Source organism: Felis catus, chromosome A2, assembly GCF_018350175.1.
Source record: "Felis catus isolate Fca126 chromosome A2, F.catus_Fca126_mat1.0, whole genome shotgun sequence".
Classification (NCBI taxonomy): domain Eukaryota; kingdom Metazoa; phylum Chordata; class Mammalia; order Carnivora; family Felidae; genus Felis; species Felis catus.
Window position 1 is genome coordinate 127,660,006 of NC_058369.1, and position 17,584 is coordinate 127,677,589.

Here is a 17,584-nt window from a genome sequence, read left to right on the forward strand (position 1 = left end):
CGCACACGCACTTACACTGGGGATCCGCCGGCTGCTGCGCCGCCGGCTGCCGCTGCTCTCACTTCCTCTTCCTTCCTCCTGCTGGCCAGAGACACATTTTGCATCTGCAAGGCATCCCGAGATCAACCGCGAACTCTCCTCCCGAGCGGACGCTGCAGAGTGGCCGCCGCCGCCCCCGGCACCTGCACGCCGGCACGCGTGCTTGGCGCTTTCACCTCCCGCCCGCGCCCTGGAGCCTGCCTACTGCACTTTGCCTGCGGGGTGGAGGGTGGAGGGAAATGTCCACGACTTTTTGAAGTCCCCCTACTTAAAAAGAAGAAAAATGTCAAACACCGTGCACGCCTCAGATCGGCTATAAATAATATGTGTGCAGAGCATGACTTCTCGGATGAGCTCACACGCGGCGCTTTGCAGGCACTAATTAACTCCGTCACCGTCATAGCGCCACCTCCGGGAGGCCGAGAGCGCGTGGCATCTTTTTATAAGCTTTCATTTTTGGCAGCTGGTTTGGAATTTCGAGGGGAAACTTCGGTGGGCTGTTTTAAAGCTACTTTAAGAGGCTGGTGTGTTTGTTCTGACGCTCTGCGTCTACCCGTGAGCAGCGTAGCAAAAATAACAAAACCTTTACTCCCTCTTAGAGTCACCTAGGCATTTACACTATTTATTTCTAATCAATTAAACCAGGGACTCCCTAATTTTGCATAACTTTTCATAAAGCAAGACGTTCTACCCCCAATTTGGTATTTGGAGTACGTTATTTAATTAACGCAACCTACTTTTGTGACTTTCAAAGCAAAATTCAAACAAATGAACTCCCAGTATAGCTGCCAGAAGGGAAATGACAGTCCTTGGAAGGGTGCAGGAAAAACACCCGCTCTCTCCAAATTCAGAAGGATATACGTTGGCTCTACCAGAAAAGACAAAGGCAGTTGTTACTTCAAACCGGCAAAGGAGGTAAATCAGGAGCAAGGAGGCGTTGGAATATAAGGTGGAAGGTAAAGGTCCTCTTTAAATTGCAATCCCACTTTCTCCCCTGCAAAGAGATTTAAATTTTAACCCTGTGCTGGCTCCTCATTAGCAGCCAAGAGCCCCGAGCAACTATCACTTTAAATGTGGCTAGTCCTGAGATGTTACGAAAATATAGACACAGAACTTAGTGTGAAAAACAGAACGTTAAATACCTTGTTAATAATTTTTGTGTTGATTACATCACTTGAACAAATGATAATAGTTTAAGATGTGATGAGTCAGTTGGGTTATTGTATTGTGTTAAAATATAAGTATAAATATATATATATGTAATAATTAAAATATTTTCAATAGCTTATTTTTACATTTTTCATGTGGCTAATAGAAAAAGTAAGATTACATATATGGCTCTCATTAGTGGCTCACATTATATTTCTAATGAACAGCCCTGATCTGACCTCTTATTATATGCATAACCTCTGAAGGCAATATTAGTAGCAGGAAGACTTGGGTCCAGATCATTATAAGCCAATAACTTAAAGTAGGATGATTCCAGAAAAGTAATCAGCCTTCCTCATCTGTAAAATGATAATGATATAATAACAGTAAATAGGTAAGTATCCAAACGAAGTAAGTTAATAAGCAGCCAGTAAAAGGAACCTTTACCAATGATGCTATGAGCACTTGTAATGGTAACTATGAATTTGATCCACAACTTTTTAGCTAAGACATATAAAGACTTCAACTATAGTGCAGACATCATGAGCACTCAGTAAATGTTAGCTGTCATAATTGTTCCAAGAGTAAACAGGGAACTCTGTGTCTCTCCTTGCACAGCAATTAGAAAAATCCACCTCCTTGTACCCTTTGATCCCAGCTCTGCCCTCTGCAGTTAATATGGAATAAGTCACATCCCTTCTCCAAGAGATACCCTTTTTCAGATTTTTGAAGACAGACACTGAATTCTATCTAAACATTCTCCTGAGGATTAAATGCTCCCCATTACTCTAACTTCTATGGTTTCAAATCCTATGGTTTCAAATCTCTCTCATCTTAACCATCTTTCCCTTGAAGGACACCAGTCTTGATCCTTAAAAAAAAATTAGTTGTCATATAAATTAATTCATTAATTAACCATTACAAACAATACAGCTAAATCTTGTCAATTATTTTTCAAATGCATCTATCTCACTGCTGATCCAATAGCAAGGCAAAATTCTTTGTTATGTTACTGTTAGGTCATGTCTGTGTTTATGTGGTTGATCTCTGGGACCAAAGACCCTGGTTCACCTTCTCTAAGTCTTTTTGAATTTGATGCAGTCAGGCATCAGTGTCTCCCCACACCCACAGATTAGGTGAGAACAGATCAGGGTTCTGGAAAACACCCCACTAAGTGGCTTCCTCTGCCATGATAAGGATCAGAGTCTTTGGATTCACTAGTTCCTCTCACTTTTATTCTATAAATGCTATATAGTGAGACCCTGGTCTTAACCTCCAATTTTTTTCTTGTTAAGCTTTGGGTCTCAGGGTCTAACTGAGGTTTCTTCTTTGGTCATCCAGATTCTAACTCATCCGTTCACTTTATTGCCTACAGTATTAGGAGGCAAAATATCCCCTTCCTTCTATCTAGAACCTGTATTTCTAATCCTTGTTACTAATAAGGTGTGGGGTCCAGGCAAACCCTCTTAGAGAATAGCTCACACTCTGGATTTGTCTGTCTCTTGTGGTGTGATTTCACTTACCCCTTTATCCTTTGTACTTTTTTCTATATGGATTAGGGCTTCAGGTTAAACATTTTTGGTAAGAACATTTCATGAGCGATATGGGTACTCGACACTACATTACACTGGTATATGCATTGTCAGTCTATGCCAATCTTGGTGGTACTAACTTTAACCACCTGGGAAATGTCACCACCAAGTGAATAACTCCAGTGAAAAAGTAAATTTTCCCTTTACAAGTAATAAGAAATCTGTGATAGGATACTTTACACTGTGCAAATATCCTATTCCAGAATGATCTTTTAACCAGTGGTTTTAGCATCTCCTAGCAATCCTCCCCACTTAATTTGATTCCTTCTTGCTTCCTATTTACTTTAGTTTATTTCCCCAGTTCTGAATCCCAGTAACCATATCTTACTTCTCTCCCACCTCCAGGCCCCCTGGCATTAGTATTCACCCCTACTCTCACCTGGTTTTGGACATCTGTTCTTATGTTCTCTTTCAGACTGAACTCATGCCTCCAGTCCTATTGTCTTTGTTTTGCTCCAGTCTTTCTCTCTACACCAGGGAAGTACTGTCTCCTTCAAGGGTAGAGGGGATTTGGGGATATGTATTAGGCTAAAAGGGCTTATTTCCATCTGGGCATGCCATTTACTATATCAGCACTCCATACTTTTGGGAGGAGTAGAGAGGGCTTCCAGCAGGGCATCAGTAGAAAATATCACAGTGTATCTTGTCATGAAAGAGCCCCAAGAAAAGCAAAGAAAATGCTCCTTGTTTGCTTTCTGCTATTGGAGGTAATTTCATGTCTTACCAATTAGTGGAATCAGAGAGAATTTTCCTGTCAATTTTCCTGCAGAATTTCCACACCTGCAGTCTCCACATTCTTTGCTTCTGCATATACAGGGCTAAGTTCTCCTTCCAGACCCAAAGAAGGACAGGGAGCACAGCTGTGTAAAGATCACAAACCAGAGCAGCTGGATGACTCAATTGGTTGAGCGTCTGACTCTTGATTTCAGCTCAGGTCATGATCACCAGGGTCATGGGATTGAGCCCCATGTCAGGCTCCACACTGAGCATGGAGCCTGCTTGGGATTCTCTCTCTCTCTCTCTCTCTCTCTCTCTCTCTCTCTCTCTCTCTCTCTCTCACTCTCATTCTCTCTCTCTCTCTCTCTCTCTCTCTCTCTCTCTCTCTCTCTCTCTCTTCCCCTCTCCCCAATCACACTCTCTCTCTAAAAATAAAAATTCTTTTTCGTTTTTACAAGTGTAGAATTATTAATTAAAAAAAATCACAAAATCAAGTAGGGAAATTTACATATTACAAACTCAGTGTCAAATAGGTGAGGCTCACATCCCTGGTGTTATGAGGCTCCAATCAGCTTTCTGTAGTTTGAAGCTCTGAGAAGTTTCTTTCAAGTTTCCACTCTTTTCACCTTTGGAGTTCTTTATTCTTCTATACTTTGGTCCTTTGGGCATCTATTTTCCCTACTCTGCTCTTTTTACCATCCTCCATAAACAAATTTATTTCTCAGCACTTTCTTGTTTTCTGTGAAAGTAACATCCTTCTATTCTGAGCAACAGATTCTCCCCAGTTTAGGGTTTAAAATGTTCTCTTAAACCAAGAAAGGTTTTCTCGTGCCCCTTTGCAGTCAACCGTTCCCCTCCTCCCTCCCAGCCCTAGGCAATCACTGATCTGCTCTCTGACGCTAAAAAAGCTTTATCTTTTCTAGAAATCCACATAATTGGAATCATAGAGCATATATTCTTTTAGGTCTTGCTTTTTTCATTATGTATGATATTTATACCAGTAGTTCATTTCTTTTTTCTGAGTGAGTGGTATTGCACTGTATGGCTATATCATTATTTATTCTTTTATTTATTCATCTGTGGTTGGACATTGGATTGCTTCCAGTTTTTAGCTAGTATGAATGAAACTGCTACATTCACATAATGTGTGTGTGAACATATATTTTCATTTCTTTTGTATGAATGTCCCATTTATGATTATGGCAATGATTCCATGGGTGTATCAATTTGTTAAAATTCATCAAAAACACAAAGTTAAAATTAGTACATTCTGTCTTTCAGTGGATGATTAGCTAAGTAAACTGTGGTCCTCTATATCATGGAATACTACTCAGCAGTAAAAAGGAATGAACTACTGATATTCATAACAATTTGGATGAATTACCAGGGAATTATGCTGAGTGAAAAAAATCCTATCCTAAAAGGGTACACACTGTCTGACTCCACTTAAATACCATACCTGAAATGATAAAACTGTTGAACTGGAGAACAGATTAGTGGTTGGGAGGGGTCAGAGATGGTGGAGTGGGAAAGTGGGGGAAGCTGGGGGGATGGCTATATAAGTACTACATGAGGGATCCTTGTGGTGATAGAACTGCTCTTTACCTTGACTGTGTCAATGTCAATATATTGTTTTTTTTTACACAGTATACAATAGTACAGTACGGTATATACTATATTTTATAATAATACTACAATACAGTATCACAACCAGGATTTTGACATTGATATAGTCAAGGTCAATTGTACAATAGTACCATATTACAATATTTTTTTTAATTTTTTTAATGTTTATTTATTTTTGAGACAGAGAGAGACAGAGCAAAACTGAACGGGGGTCTGAACGGGGGAGGGTCAGAGAAAGAGGGAGACACAGAATCTGAAGCAGGCTCCAGGCTCCAAGCTGTCAGCACAGAGCCCGACGCGGGGCTCAAACTCAGAGACCATGAGATCATGACCTGAGCCGAAGTTGGACGCTTAACCGACTGAGCCACCCAGGCACCCCTACAATATTTTACTATAGTTTCACCATTGGAGGAAATTGGATAAATGGTTCAAGGAATATTTCTGTATTATTTCTCACAACTGTGTGTGAATACACAATTATCTCAAAATAAAAATCTTTACTTTTAAAAAAGATGAAGTGCGCCTGGGTGGCTCAGTTAGTTAAGTGTTGACTCTTGGCTTCAGCTCAGGTTATGACCTCACAGTAGTGGGATCGAGCTGCACTCTGCACTGGGCTTGGTGCTGGGCATGGAGCCTGCTTGAAGTTATTTCTCTCCCTCTTCCTCTACCCCCTCCCCTGCTCATATGCATGTACATATGTGCTCTCGCTCTCTCTCTAAAAAATAAAAATTAAAGAGGTGAATTTTATTGTATATAAATTATGCTTCATTAAAATGGATTTTTAATGGTGCCTGGATGGCTCAGTCGGTTGAGTGTCCAACTCTTGATTTCAGCTCAGTTCATGATCCCAGGGTCAAGGGATTGAGTCCTGTGCCAGGCTCCACACTGAGCATGGAGCCTGCTTAAGATTCTCTCTCTCTCTCTCTCTCTCTCTCTCTCTCTCTCTCTCTCTCTCTCTCTCTCTCTGCCCCTCTCCCCCGCTGGTGCTCTCTAAAATTAAAAAAAAAATTTTTTTATTGGATTTTTAAAAAGCTCTCCTTTTGGTCTATAGAACACCCAGTTGTACCCTCCAGAGACCACTCAGAATTCTCCTAAAACACTGTCTTCTTTTTCCAGGCACATGACACATTAAATGGACACTCTGAACCATTATGCTCTTCCACATTTTTCTTTACATTATTTCCAGGAATCATAATCGCATCTTCCCACTTCCCCTCCTGGGTCACCACATACAATTCATGGGTTAGCACACCTCAGCTGACCTACTAACTTGGTCTCTCCAAGGACATATATACCTACAAAAACTTAGCTCATCTGTAGTTTTATATACATTGATTTTTTTTGGATTTAGGGCCCCAGATTGATTGAAGGTTACTTTCAACTCTCAAACATCCACAATGACATCAATTTTATTTTAAGACAGTGTCCCAATTTTTGCAGTTCTTTGTCAACACCCTATATTGTTTGCCCCCAAACATGACCTTATTTCTTCTTTTATTTCAAAGGAAAAAAGGGGGTGGAAGGATGAAATGTGAAAAGATAATTTAGAGATATGGTAGTAATTTTACTGTTAATTGCCAATTTTAAGGCTTTGGACTTGATATGGCTCTTAAGACTTGCATAAAAAAAAGTTTTGATAAGTATTTGGGTTAAATTTGGAGGAATAACATTAGATCTCATGTTAATACAATAGCATTATGACCAAGAAAGTAATTACTCACTTGCAAGCATGTGCATTTGTTCTCCTAAAAAGCCTAGTATTTAGGTTATGAATGGGGAAAGTAAAAACCAAGTAGGATTCCTTATATATTTACCTGACAGTAAAAATCTTAAATAGCATTTTGTTTCCCTGAGCAAAATGTTTTAGATGAACCTAAAGATGGTAGGCCTTTTTTTCTGGAAAATACACTATGCACTTGAATATAAATCCGAGGTAGGTTACGTAACATAATTATGTTATCTTAAATACTTATAATTAAGGTGAGATCCTCTTTAATTTCCATGTACACTTATGAAAATAGGAAAGGTTTGTGATATTTGGGGAAAATAATCTATGTTTTATTCCAAAAAGACTAATTATAAAGGAAACATATTTCAGCATTTTATACAATGAGTTGTGGATATGTTACTTTTAATTAAGATAAAAAATAAAACAAGCTACCCTAGTATTTATAGTCCTTGTCTAAATTTCCTCGTCTGAAGAGACAAGAATTAAATCAAGGAAGGGATTTTATTTATGTTCAATTCACATAAACTAAAGGAAAGATATTTTATTATCCCCACTTAAGGATGAAACACAGACTCAAAGAGGTTAAGTGACTTGCCAAATTCACTATAAAGTGGCAGATGGGGACTGAAAGCAGATTTCTCAATCCAGAGCCATGATCGTTCTGCTTTAACAGAGATCCATGCCACACTTCTATAGCTGACCTTATGGGGACTGTTGAAGACTTCAGTTGGAGGCTATCAGATGATAAACGGTATTTGGGGAAAAGTGCCTTTGCAGTTACCGAAATGAAGCAGAAGTGGCATGTTACTGTATATTACAAATGTACAGTACATGGAACTTACACTAATTTAACATTAGGCACAGACTTACTGAGGCCCTAGCCCCTGTCCCATTTTACTCCATTCCTGATAGGAAGGAAAGAGAGGAATTTGAACATTTTATTTGGTGAAATTTATTCTAAACAATATTTGCTTTAGAAATCACCACTGAGATAACAATTCTACAAGGATTACTAGGATGCGATGATATATATGATTAAAGTAAAGGTGGAGGCATTCTAAATATACTGTTTTTCATCTCTCTGCTTTCATTTAAGTGTATTTTTTTAATTTTTTTAACGTTTATTTATTTTTGAGACAGAGAGAGACAGAGCATGAATGGGGGAGGGTCAGAGAGAGGGAGACACAGAATCTGAAACAGGCTCCAGGCTCTGAGCTGTCAGCACAGAGCCCGATGCGGGGCTCGAACTCACGGACCGCAAGATCATGACCTGAGCTGAAGTTGGCCCCTCAACGGACTGAGCCACCCAGGCGCCCCAACATTTAAGTGTATTTTGAAACCATTTCAAGGTTAGTAAATACAGATTTGTGTCATGACATAGTATTTCATCTTATGAATTATTGTTGGATATTTAGTTTTAAAACTGTTTCTCTATTATAAATGACAGTTCAGTTAACATCTTTGCACCTACAACTTTAAACACTTTTTCTATTATTTCTTTAATAAATTCCCAAGAGTTAAATTCTTGGGTCAAAAGATATATGTATTGGGGCACCTGCATGGCTCAGTCGATTAAGTGTCCAACCTCGGCTCAAGTCATGATCTCACGGTTCGTGAGTTCGAGCCCCATGTTGGGCTCTGTGCTAACAGCTCAGAGCCTGGAGCCTGTTTCTGATTCTCTCTCTCTCTCTCTCTCTCTCTCTCTGCCCCTCCCTTGCTCACGCTCTGTCTCTCTCTGTCTCTCAAAAATAAATGTAAAAAAATTTTTTTAAAAAGATGGATGTATTATATTGTTGCTACATATCACCAATTGCCCTCCAGAAATGTTGTACCAAAGCAATAAACTTATGACTGATCTTCCTGCTTCTATTCTCTCTCTTTTCAATCAATATTACACATTCTCAAGTTAATGTTCCCAATAAGCTACTTTATTCATGTCTAACACATAAAGGTTACCCATCACCTACAAATAATCCTAAACTCTAGCACTTGATGCCTTCTGCTCTCAGGCAAGCCTATCTCTTATGATTTTATCGCTCCTACTTTTCTACATAATTTCTAGGATTTAATCAAATATGTCCACCAAACAAGCACATGTTGGAAAAGAAAGTCCTGTATTCCTTTAATGTTGGCCCCACAAACACTTTCAGTTTATTGGGATCTTCACTCATCTTTATCTATTTTATTTCTTTCTCTAAGAAAGAAATGTCCATCCTATACTCCATTCCTTATTTTAACTTAAATTTAAATATTCAAATTTAAGCATAAAGAAAAAGTCAGGTAAGTCTCTAAGTTTATTTATTTATTTTGAGAGAGAGAGCACAAGCAGGGGAAGGGCAGAGAGAGAGGAAGAGAGAGAGAATCCCAACTAGGCTCTCCACTGTCAGTGTAGAGACCCACATGGGACTCAAACCCACAAACCATGAGATCATGACCTGAGCTGAAACCAAGAGTTGGACGCTCACTGACTGAGCAACCCAGGCACCCCAAAGTCATGGAAGTTAAACCAAGGAGACCACCAAAGAGACTCCTTCAATAGTCCAGGAACAGACTGGTAAGACCCTTTCCCCCTCCAACCCACCCTTCTTCCAACCATTAGATCTCTGTTTCTAAGAGGTAGGTCTGATCACGTCACTTCCTTTTTTTCTTTTAAGCCTCCAATTGTCTGTCACTGTATACTAACGATAATCCAAACTATGAACCAAACACAGCTCTTCACATCCACTTTCAGACTCATCTGCCAGGACAGGGATACGCATGTGTCCAGAAACTCCACACTCACCTTGAAAGCTCCTCCTCCCAAAGGCATCAGATGCTTTAAGGCATCTCTGCCTCTGCTTCTGTCCATCCTGCTGACATAAAGCAAAGACAATTGAAAGGCAAACCATTAGTGAGGAAGATATTTGGAAATATTTGTTACAGATATGATAATGGGTTATGATTTTTGATATACAATGAACTCAAACACATCATTAAAACACTAGAACTCCAAAAAGCAAATAAGCAAGGGATATTAACAGATTGTTCATAAGAGGGAAAATGCAGGTGGCTTATGGAATATTAATGGAATTTAAGCAAAGAACTCAAAGATTTCAAATAACTATGAGTAATTGTTTTACTCATTAAACTAATATATATATATATGTGTGTGTGTGTGTATATATATATATATTAAAGTGATGATTATGGTAGTCCATTGTTTAATGAGACAGAGACACCTAGAGTTTCCTTAAAGATGTAAAAATTACTGTAATCTTCCTGGAACATCATCTAACTAAAGCCCTAAAAATGTTCCTGTCCTTTGATCCAGAAGTTTCACTCACTCTGGTGATGTGTACTTAAAATAATCAGAGCAAGACAAACATGGTTGGCACTAAAGTGTATATCTCAAGTTATCTCAAAAGTTGCATTGAACTCAAATGGTCAAAAAAAGGGCAATGCTTAAATAAGTTGTAGTTTAACCACATAATGGAGTATTAAATACTCATTAAAATAGCCTGTATATAAGATGAATTTTTAATGATGTTGAAAATTATATAATGTGGTATGAAACACAACATATCACTGAATGAAAAAGAGAAAAGACTTTTTAATGTACATTAGATATTTCAACTGTACAAATGCATACCCAGAAATATCAGTGCCGAGAATGAATTAAATGTTTGTTTTAATTCTTTTCTTTGCAATTTAAATAGTGGACAACATATTTCCTTTAAAATTTGTGATTTTTTTAAAATCTGTATTACACCTTTGCCTTAGAGTCTTTGACACTGTTCACTACTCTTTTTTCTATTCTCACAACCACCCTGTTTTGGTGTCTGTCACTCCTGTGGCACTTGGCAGATAAGCCAAAGAATTTATCTCTCCTGAAGATCATAAATTCCTCAAGAGCTTGAACTGCCTCTTTGCATTGTGACGTGCATTGAAAAACTCAAAACCATTTGCAAGATGACTAAATGCATAGACGACTAAATGACTGTGGCCTTAAACATTTCTTAGAGTTGAGTTGTGTCTCTTTGCTCTGTAAATGAGTAGGGCAGCCATTGGTTTGGAGAGCCAGGTGGATTCTGTTTTCAGAGGGCATTCATCCTATTCTGGCTCACACTTCACCTCTGTCTTTTCTTTACCTCTATGCATTTGCTGATCTCTTTAGGCCATGCATGAGACTCAACTTTTCTACCTGGATGTTGCCTTATACACCGATGAAATGTGGGTTCTGGTTAGTCAAATGTTTGGGGAACCTACTTTTTAAAAAACGTACCTAGAAGCTATTGCTATAGGCACATTTCATAAACCCAGTAAATAAAGGATGTACTACTCTTACTCAGACACTTCCTTTATGAATGTCTGGGGCATATTCTTAGAGACCTTTAGAATATTCAGTCTTAAATATTCCAGATTTAGTGGCACATTGATGGCATTTCCTAAATCTCTGTCCTGCTTGCATTTAAAAAAAAGGGGGCAGAGGGATCACATCAAAGGCTTCTGTTCATTTATTCTCAGCCACCCACAGAATTATCTAAATTACTTCCGAAGATTACTTAACAAAGACATTCATCTTCTTACCAAAATTATGAGTGAATTGTGAAAGACCATTTCTCTGTAAATGAGGATGGCTTAGATTCTAGCTTTTATCCTGTGTCAGTAATACCTTCTTTCTTATCTCCAACTCTTGTTTTGCTAAGTTTAGGAATGCAGACTCTGAAGTCAAAACTTGGGTTCCAATCATGCCTCTACCACTTATTAGGTCTGTGGTCCAATGTAATCTTTTAAGTCTCCAAGACTTGAACTCCCCGTCTATAAGACAGGATAGTCAGAGTACCTTCCTCATAGGGTTGTTATGAGTGTTGAATAAAATAATCTTTTTTATTTGGCAAATTTCAGTTGCTCCTAAGTTGTCAGCTATTATTTATTTAGCTGTGTAGGATAGAACAGAAATTAACAAAAAAGTACTGTGATTAACAGAAGACTTCTCCCATCTCACACATTTATTATAAATATTCCTATTTGGTCTATTGATTCTTCTTACATTTTGAGTAGTCTTGAAAAAGAAGTATTGTAGTGTGTTCAAAATGTATGTCTTGTATGTGTTATAGACAAAGGCAGAAAGTAATTTATCTGCTCCCCTTTACAGCAAAATTTCTCTCAAAGCTACACCCTTATCATCTCTCCTTCCTCACCTCCATCTCCTTTACAATCTATTCCAATCTGACTTCTGTTCCTGCCACCCTGTCGACACTGCTTTTGACAAGGCCACCAACCAGCTGGGGTGTATCAGCTCAGAAGGAAAGCTGTCCTCATTCACTGCACTCCTAGCAGTATTCCACGCACTTGGCTGTTTGCTCTTTCTCAAATACTTTCCTTTTGTTTTCCTTCAGATCACACTCCCCAACATTACTGACCCCTCCTTCTTGGGCTCTTTTGCTAGTTTTGCCTCTTCCATCTGACCTCCAAACGTTCGGTTGCCTCAGGACTTGGCCTGGGTCCTATTCCATTCCTTCCAAAGTAATCCATTCCAATCCCATAGCCTTAAATACCATGTATATGAGAATATCTTTCAAACTAAATCTCTGAGTCAGACATTTCTCATGAACTGCAAACTCATAAATCCACCTGCCTACTTGATTCTTCCACTTTCAAACATACTGTGTCTAAAACCCAATCACTCCAACACCCCTTGCCCCACCTTCTTCCTAACTTCAGTAAATGGCACTACTCTCCACCCAAAACACTTCTCATGCCAATTTACTTCCCCTGTGAAGAATTCTCATTTCTTTTAAAAACAGAAATGAGGTAATGGCACTTCCTTATTTTAAACTTGAATGGTAACTCATGACTAATGGAATTAAATCAAAATTTCCCACTGACTGCAGGGCCATCATTACGTGGGTCCCTCTGCCTAAGTGACAGCTCATGCCACTCTTCTCCCTTGTGGGAGATTCTCACCCTCTGCTTGAGATATACTAAGCTGTTTGTTTTCCTTGAACAGGGCAAGATTATACCTTCTTTGGGGCCTTTGCATGTGCTTTTTTCTCTGCCTAGAAGGCAGTTGCCTGGTTTCTACACGTCTAGCTCCTTCTTGTACTTTAGGCCTTGGCCTTAGTTTGCCCTCAAGTAGGACTGCCTTGACTACCTATCTTAAGTAGATACCCCCCCACACACACCCTACGTATATCATTCCATCTATTTTGGTCATGGCTCAGTCAAAACTAGTCATTATCTTATTAGATAAGCTCGGGAGCTCCACGAAGATAGTACCACGTCATGGTTCATTACCTGTTCAATGTCACATCCTGGGAGTCTGGGAGAGGGCCTACCACACAACTCTACATAAACTGGGTTTATCAAATGCACATGTTATACTGTTCTAAGAATGGGTCTGGTACAGAGGGGATACAGGCTCTGCACTACTTGATAAACATTATAATGACTGTACAATGTGCAATGGAAACCAATAGGTGGAAGAGAAGCTTAATCAAGGAAGTGATATCTGAATTCAGATGAGTATAAAAGTGCTGGGGGAGGGTGGGAAGGACACTTGGGCCAAGTGAACAGCATGAACAAAGGCCTGGGAGTTTGAAAAAGCCTGTCATGTTTAAATTGTTAGCTTCAACAAGTTTTCCAAAGAAAATAAAATTAATGCAGATCCATAGAACCTGGGGGAAGAAAAGTCAGGACCTAAATAAAAATCAGATGATGGAAAAAAGTTTTAAATTTAAGCAGAAAATGCAATTTCACAACTACGGCTCATTTAAGCAACTGGTAATTAAAAGCATATATAGTAACAAACACCACCTGGGTTTTGCAGGTGTGAGTAAACTTTACAAAAATATGGAGGGAGAAATAGTTTGGAATGGCCCAAAATGCAACTAAAGAAGTTTGAGGCTGTGACATCAATGCCTTGTGATCAATAATGGGAATGAACATGGTGACAGCAACAATCATCTGGCAGGATATTTTCATTTATGTCATTTCATTTCACTTGAATGTGACAAACATATAACCAGGCTCTGGGCTGGGTAGTGGGAATAAAAAAAAAAAAATCTCAGGCTTCAAAGAGATCACTATCTAATCAAAGTACGTGAATAGTTGCTTTTCTAGGATTAAAAAAAAAGAAGATGCCTCTATGTAACCTCAGTTCAAATGTTGTGCAAACGATGTTTGATATGCAAATCATTGTTTAAAGTGATGCAGGTTATTTGTTCCAAAAGTCCAGATGGAAGTTTTCACTAAGCTCATTTTCTCATGGGATGTTTAATTGATTCTGCACATAAGGACAGTTCTGATGGTGAATTGTGCAGAGCAAACAAAGAAACTGGTTAGAAAATGCCAATGAGTCTTTTCATTTATATATGAGAGATATCTCTTTTAAAATTTTTTCTACATTTAGGGGCGCCTGGGTGGCGCAGTCGGTTAAGCGTCCGACTTCAGCCAGGTCACGATCTCGCGGTCCGTGAGTTCGAGCCCCGCGTCAGGCTCTGGGCTGATGGCTCGGAGCCTGGAGCCTGTTTCCGATTCTGTGTCTCCCTCTATCTCTGCCCCTCCCCCGTTCATGCTCTGTCTCTCTCTGTCCCAAAAATAAAATTAAAAACGTTGAAAATAAAATTTTTTCTACATTTAAAATTAATATATGTTCCTTTTAGAAACAGTGAAAATTGAAAAAAAAAATACATGTTACATAAATTTTTCCTAGACATTTTTTAAAACTAAAACTAGGATCACATCATAATATGTCTGCACTTATCTTCACTGATTTGAAGGTAATATATGTTGTCATTTTGTGTTGCTGTTAGTTATCTTTAAGATTTTTAAGTTTATTTATTTTTAGAGAGACAGAGACAGCACGAGTGGGGGAGGGGCAGAGAGAGAGAATCCCAAGCAGGCTCCATGCTGCCAGCACAGAGCCTGACGAAGGGGTGGATTGTATGAACTGTGAGATCATGACCTGAGCTGAAACAGTCAGATGATCAATCGACTGTGCCACCCAGGCACCCCATCTTTAAGGTTTCTTTAAATAAACATAAAAAAAAAACTATAATCTTCCTACATCAAACTAAAAAATGAAAAGCATTCCTCTGAGTCCTTTTAAGTGAAATGTGGAATTTAGAAACCTTTTTCTCCACCATAATCACCCTAATTCCTAGGTTTTGAAACAGTTTTTATAAAGATTTTGGGAATTAAATTATTGTTTTGTCATATAAATCTTCCTCTGTCAAAAATTAATTTAGAATTTCGTTTGCTATTGTAACTAAATTTTCAATAGTTACTGAAACTAAATGGCACATATCATTATTGGCTGACTTTAAATCTATGATCTTGAGTTCTTTTTTCCTGTTTTTCTCTCATTCAGAAGGAATATATCCTTTTTTTTAATAAAAAGGTAAGGAGCTAATAATATATTTTCAGAGCCCTTACAACTGGGGAAATATTTTTGTGTTGACCTCACACTGCGAGAAGACAATCCTGCATATGAAAAAACTCTTATATTTCAATTTTATACCTCAAAATTCTGCCAATACTTTGTCTTCAGCATTTAGTGTCACAGAGGAAAAGGCTAAGGTCAACCTGATTTTTATCTTTTGCACATAACCCACTCTTCAATTTATAGGCTTATTTTTTTATTTTCCTGTAGTTCTTGTGGAGCAAATATTTTGTCAAAATGTATATAAGTTTATGGAAATGTGATAAACCCCCGTATTTTCTGGTCTATGAAAGTATTATACATTTGTGTCTGATTCTTGCTCTTGTTCTGTCCTTCTAATTTCTCTTCAGGTACACCATATAATTATTCTGTTAACTCTCTATTTTCTGTCCTAGACACTTATTATCATCTTCTGTCTTGTCATTTTTTCTTTGTTCTCTTTCTCTGTTTCCTGGAAGAGTTTCTTAATCTTGCCCCATTACTGATTTGATTTGCTGAATTAGCAGTTTTGTTCTTTCCCAGTAATTGTGTTGGTTCTGGTGTTACATTTTTAGTTTTCTTGAATACCTTCCTTATTCATTTCCCTTTGCATCTCAGACTCGTCTATTTCTTTTTATTTTTCTGCTTCTCTCTCATGAAGGATATGTCTCCTTTAATCCTGCTGAGGTTGACAGTTTTTAACAATTTCCTTTGGTTTCTGAAATAAAGCCATTTCAGAAGCTTATTTCTCCTCTGGAGTTCTTGACATCTTGTTTGGCATTCTTTATCCCTTGGTAATACCTTTTTTTCCATGGGCATATTTTGTTTCTGTTTTTGTTTTGCTTGCCTATTCATCCCAGAGGAAGAAAAAATCTATACATCCCCTTTTTGGGTTTTAGTAACCAGAACATAAACTGTGCAAGATGAAGGCAAGCACTTCCTACCTTATGGCAAACAGGCATTCATTGAATGAGTCACTGATCGTATTTTTCTATCCAATTCCATCAGCTTCTGTGCTAGAGAGAATTCCTTCCAAACTCCAATAATAGGCTGGTAGAAAGTCTTAGTTTAAATGTTGTTGAATGTCTCCTACCTCCTGACATCTTCATCTGTATTTTATTTTTGGAGGTTAGGATGAGCCATTTGGGACCAATAACCTGATGTCATTTTTTTTTCCTCCTCCATGAAAGTAATTTCCTGCAGGTCCATTTCTGCAAGGCTCTGAACTTCTATTGAGTGATAAGATCTTCTGCTATTGATGCACTAGGTTGGATTTCCACCTTGTGATAAAGAGAAAATCTTCTTGCTCTTATCAGCAGTCCTAAACCATCCTTTTCCTTCATGGTATGACAAGTTAATGGTCAATAATAAAGCATAAAGCATCCTCCTGAAATATTTTTCTTAGTACTCAGAGCAAATCACCAGGGCAAGAATGAGGATGGTTCCTTGCAATAGAAGTAGTTTCTTCACATCCAGCTTGAAACCCTTTTTATGGTTTTGAATGTATGGGTAACCCGACCTTTCAATACTGGAGTTCCACATCATAATGGAAGTCACCAGCTGAAATGCTGGGTTTATTACTCTGGTAAACTGAATCTATGCAAGTGCCTTTTGTATGAAACATGTCTTTTATTTTCTGTATTCTGATGCTTTGACATCTGGGGCCTGGCTGACCCTGGAGGGACTATCCCTCCCACGGCTAGCCAATACCTAGAGACAGTTAACAACTGGACATTGAGCATGCCTTTCAAATGCAAACCAACAGTCCAGAGCCCTTATCCCCCACCACCTCCTGTCTCTGGCTTTCACACTTTGGGCTGCTATCCTCTTCCGTAAGTACTCCAGGACGAGGTACCAGACAACTAGGGACAGACCCTGTGCCCCAGAGCCCACTGAATTTGTCCAAACTAGCCAATCCTAAGCCTGCTTACAATGCCAGGCCCATTCCTTCCTACAGAAATCACAGTAAAAGCTCTGGCTCACAACTGTCCCCTCTCCCTCTGCCTCCTGACCGACCCTGGCACGTCCCCACGTAGCCTTCCACTGCATGACACACCCCCGCCTCTTGGGATCTATAGGTGTAACTATTTTTCAGTGGCAGCTGACTTCGGATCTGGTGGCCTTGCCGTATTAAATAATAATAAAACCTATATTCCAAAGCACCTTTGTTTGTTAATGTTTTTATTTATTTTTGAGACAGAGAGAGACAGAGCATGAACGGGGGAGGGTCAGAGAGAGAGGAAGACACAGAATCTGAAACAGGCTGCAGGCTCTGAGCGGTCAGCACAGAGCCCGACGCGGGGCTGGAACTCACCGACCGCAAGATCATGA

The 17,584-nt window shown here is 38.9% G+C and overlaps 1 protein-coding gene across 13 annotated transcripts in view; it reads right to left on the minus strand.

The window, feature by feature from the left end:
* ELMO1 (engulfment and cell motility 1) overlaps nt 1-17,584 on the minus strand; it is a 732,114-nt gene that overhangs the window by 528,072 nt on the left and 186,458 nt on the right. For 12 of the 13 annotated variants that reach the window (XM_045053264.1, XM_045053261.1, XM_045053265.1 and 9 more), the window contains 2 exons: nt 9,635-9,701; nt 3,505-3,640 (listed from right to left, as the gene is read on the minus strand). The gene's annotated coding sequence lies outside the window, so the exon portion shown is untranslated. Of the gene's footprint in view, nt 1-15; nt 434-3,504; nt 3,641-9,634; nt 9,702-17,584 lie in introns of those variants that run through there. The other variant, XM_019825706.3, reaches the window with a different exon arrangement.